Genomic DNA, 5,068 nt, shown 5'->3' with positions numbered 1-5,068 from the left:
AACCTGAGGGTTGAGCAGTAGCTAAGGCCTGGAGACCAGACAGCAGGGTTCAGCTTGTCTTGCTGGGAATGACTAGAACACCAGAAGTAGGGTGGGAGGGACATGAGGTGGGAAACTTCAGGGCAATACTTTACAAGGCTATGGTCATTGAGGCAGGTGGAGAGAGCCCTGACTTGAGAGCCCCGCAGATGGTGAAGAGACTTCCCTCCACTCCATGTTCCAGCTCCATTCCCCTCCCCTTGGGCACCTGCCAGAAGGTCCCTCCTTTCTTTCCTGGGAAGGAAGGTAAATGGAAATGGGGAAGGAGACCTGGGCCCAGCAAAGTCACCTAGAGAACCTGTGATGAGATCTGAATTTCGTGGGATGCTGGGGCAGGGGATGGGGAAAGGGAAGTGGTTCAAATAAGGAGAGCGGAGGAAGGCAGCCATGATAAAGGCAGGAGTCTGTGTGTGAGAGAAAGATGGTAGGGAGACACCAAGAGCCTGCCTTTGAGCAGAAAAGCCTAATCTGAAAGAGTTTGGGAGCTGAGGCTTATGAGGGAGGCGCTGGACCCTGGAGGTACCCCCCAGGGCCGAGACCATCATTTTCCAAAAGCCACTTCGGGTCTTAATTACCCCTCTCCCTCCCTTGGCTGCACCCACTGCCTCCTTCCTAGTGGTTTCCTGACACTCAGGCCCCAGGCTCTTCTGAAGTTCTTCCATCATTCCCACACACCCCTCCCTCCTTGAGGAGAGGGTGTCCCATGTTTTATCCTCATGATCTGCTCTAGATAGGTAGACCAAGGACTTGAGAGGAGTGGAACATCCTGTATGCCCTGTTCTACTGATAGATTCTCCAGTACTTCCTTCCCTTGAAAGGACTCCACACAGCATCTTTTCAGGGGATTTTAGACAGTGGGGTGTCTCTGGGGTTTTCTGACAAAGGGTTAGCTCTGGGGAAGGAAAGAGAGCTTCTGGACACATACAGGGCTGAGTGGAGGTGTGTATAGGAGTTGCATTCTCAGAGTCAGTAGAGAGGTATGAATAATGACTTTACCATGGTCTTGATCCAAAGGGAGACTTTGAAAAGAAATAATATGGTTCTGAGGACCAGAGTCAGGGAAGCTAGTTCAAACAGGTCAAGAAATCAGAGTTTGGAAGGCATCTGCGAGTCCTTCACAGTATAGAATTATAGAAGCCCTGGTTGGGGTCCAGGCTTCCCACAGTACTGGGACCCCCAGTGTAGCCCTCACAGAAGGGAAACCTTCGGCGATACCTTCAGGTGCAAACAGGCCTACAAAGGCTACGACAAGGAAAGCAGGCCATAAGGCTAACAGGCACATGAAGAAATGCTCAAACTAAGTAGCCATCAGATAAATACAAATGTCAAAAAATCGATATTATTTTACGCCTTTTAGACTGGTGAAAAGAATTTTAAAGCAGAATAAGGCCAAGTGTTGGGGTGTGTGTGTGTGTGTGTCTATAGGAATCCTCGTGAACTGCTGATGGGAGTGAAGATGGAGCAGCCCTTTTGGAGAGCTTAGTCAAATTAAGATGGAGCTTAGTCAAATTAAGAAGATACTCTATGACCCAGCAATTCCACTCCTTGACATACATTCAAAAGAAATTCTCCCAAAGGTGCAGAAGGAGACATGTTGGAGGATGCAGATCACAGCAAAACTTGTAGAATGGCAAAGAATTAGAAGCAATCTGGGTGTCCATCCCCGGCGAGTAGACAGGAGAAATAAGGCGTTTGAACACCATGTAGTGCTATGAGGTAGTTGAGGTTGATAGTAAATCTACACACAGCCTCATGAATAAATCTTCCAATATATTGTTTCCATTTTTCATCATAGCCAAAAAAATGGAAACAACCCTAATGTCCATACCCGATGAATGGATAAATAAAATGGGGTTTATCCATACAATGGAATATTATTTGGCGATAAAAATGAGTGAAGTACTGACCCATGCTCTATGAAGGGATGAGCCTTGAAGACATTTTGTTAACTGAGAGAAGCCAGACACAAAAGATATATATTGCACGATTGCATCTCTATGAAATGTCCAGAAGAGGCAAATCGATAGAAACATAACAGAGATTAGTGGTTGCCTAGGGAGGCACTGGGGGAGGTTGGAGGGAAATGGGGAATGACTACTAATGGGTACAGGTTTTCTTTTTGAGGTGATGAAAATATTTTATACTTACATTGTGGTGATGATCAAACAACTCTGTGAATATGCTAAAAGACACTGAATCGTACACTTTAATGGGTGAATTGTATGATATGTGAATTACACTTCAGTAAGGTGCTATATAGATTATGTACATTTTAGAGGTAATTATATCTCATTAAAGCTGCTATATATAAACATATTGCTGATACATAAAATATCTATATCATCTATCATCTATTTATCTATCTAAACATATTACTTGCCCCTTAGGAGAAACTAAGAAGGGCTTAAAAAATGAAAGAAACATCAGAAGCACAAAGAAGCCAACTTGAAGGATCTCCTAATGTCCAAATCTGGGACAATTTGAGCAACAAAATAAATCATGGATGAATGAATTATAATCCATAAAATAAAATAAAACTTCATGAGTCTATATAGAAATAAACACATGGGGGCGCCTGGGTGGCCCAATTGGTTGAGCATCTGACTCTTGATTTCGGCTCAGGTCATGATCTCAGGGTTGTGAGATCCAGCTCTGTGTCAGGCTCTGTCCACGCTGGGGGCGGAGCCTGCTTACGATTCTCTCCCTCTCCTTCTTCCCCTTCCCCTCTCTAAAAAAAGAAACAAACAAATGACCAAATAAATGAGTGAATGAATAAATAAAGAGGGTAGAAGGCAGCATCTTCACCACAGTAAAAGTCTAATAAAGTCTTAATAAATGTAGAAGGAATGAGTGAAATAGGAAATCACTATTTGGTAAATGCCACAGTAACAATTGTATCAGGCACGAATCATGAAAAACAGGATATTTACATAAATACTTTGAATATCTCCTCACAAGTTAGTTACTAGTTACTACTTTACAGTGGCGAACACCACCTTAATCAAGTGATAAATGTTAACATCACCCCAAATAAGACATATGGATATATATACCTCCTGTTCTGATGGACTAAGAAGGGTGCATCACTTCCGTGGTATGCTTTTTCTTCCCCCAAGTTCTTATTTAAATTCCAGTTACTTAACATACAGTGTAATATTAGTTTCAGGTGTAGAATTTAGTGATTCAACACTTACATACAACACCCGGTGCTCATCACAACAAGTGCCCTCCTTAATCCCCATCACCTATTTGACCCATCCCCCTCCCACCTCCCCCCTGGGAGCCATCAGTTTGTTCTCTATAGTTAACAGTCTGTTTCTTGGTTTTCTTCTCCTTTTTCCCTGCTATGTTCATTTGTTTTGTTTCTTAAATTCTGCAGATGAGTAAAATCATATGGTATTTGTCTTTCTCTGACTTATTTTGCTTAGCATAATACTCTCTAGCTCCATCCATGTTGTTGCAAATGGCAAGATTTCATTCTTTTTGATGGCCAAGTAATACACACACACACACACACACACACACCCCACACCACATCTTCTTTATCCATTCATCAGTCGATGGACATTTAGGCTCTTTCCATAATGTGGCTATTGTTGACATCAGGGTGCATAAACATCAGGGTGCATGTATCCCTTCAAATTAGTATTTTTGTATCCTTTGAGCTAAATACCTAGTAGTGCAATTGCTGGATCTAGGGTAGCTCTATTTTTAACTTTTTGAGGAAGCTCCATACTGCTTTCCAGAGTGGCTGCACCAGTTTGCATTCCTACCAACAGTGTTCTCGAAAAAAAAAAAAAAAAGCATAACCTATATGTAATCATGAGAGAACATCAGAAAAACCTAATTGAGGGATAGCTACAAAATAACTGACCAATACTCTTCAAAAGTGTCCAGGTCATGAAAAACAAGGAAAGACTGAGGAACTGTCACAGACAGGAGGAGACTAAGGAGACATGATAAGTAATTGTAATGGAGGAATCCTAGAACAGAAAAAAGACGGGGGGTGGGAGGATGGGTTAGCCTGGTGGTGGGTGTTGAGGAGGGCACATTCTGCATGGAGCACTGGGTGTTGTGCACAAACAATGGATCATGAAACACTTCATCTAAAACTAATGATGTAATGTATGGGGATTAACATAAGAATAAAATTTAAAAAAAAAGAAAAAAGACAATTGGGGAAAAACTGGTAAACTCTGACTAAAGTTCAAGGTAAAATTTGAATAGATTAATTTAATAGTATTGTATCAATATTCATTTCCTGGTTTCAATAATTTTACTGTGATCGTGTAAAATGGTTACATTTGTGGAAGCTGGGTGAAAGATGAGAATTCTTTGTACTTGTTTTATAATTTTTTTAGAGAGAGGGAGTAGAGGCAGAGGGCAAGGAAGAGAGAGAATCTTAAGCAGGCTCCATGCTCAGTGCGGAGCCCAACGCGGGGCTCAATCTTACAATCCTGAGATCATGCATGACCTTAGCTGACTAAGGGCACCCAGGTGCCCCTAGTTTTGTAACTTTTTATTTTGGAAATTATTACAAAAGAAAAAGCTAAAAAATTAAAAGGTACATATCATTATGTAAATAAGTAGGAAACAGAATGAAATATGCAACTTAAGACCCTTAGATACTGTTAACTTAAAACAGCCAGTTTTTTTACCAGCAAGATGGGTTTATTCAGGAAGAGCAGAATTGCAATTTGGGACATGAAAGTTACAGCAAACCATAGGCAAGTCCAACAAACAAAGGAGAGGAGTTATTTTATGGCAAAGAAGGAGGAAGTTGGAAGGGGTTGTTTTTGTTTGTATGTTTGCTCTTGTTTTTTTTTTAATTCTAGTGGAAGGGGTGGTTTTGAATGGAAGTCCATTGGAGAAAAGCAGGAGTTCAAGGTGCTGACTGTTTCGCGTTGGCTGAGCTGTAGGGGTAGTCAGTTTCTTGCAGGAGATGCAATGTACATCTTTTCCTGTTGGGGCCTGTGACTGATGTTTCCTTTCTGTTGACTATTCTTCAGTTGGGGTCCAAAATTGACAG

The sequence above is a fragment of the Mirounga angustirostris genome, unplaced genomic scaffold (assembly GCF_029215605.1).
Source record: "Mirounga angustirostris isolate CCGP_5_RB_7025 unplaced genomic scaffold, mMirAng1.0.hap1 SCAF_11, whole genome shotgun sequence".
NCBI lineage: Eukaryota > Metazoa > Chordata > Mammalia > Carnivora > Phocidae > Mirounga > Mirounga angustirostris.
The sequence above is the reverse complement of the archived record's forward strand: the minus strand, read 5'-3'. Positions refer to the sequence as shown.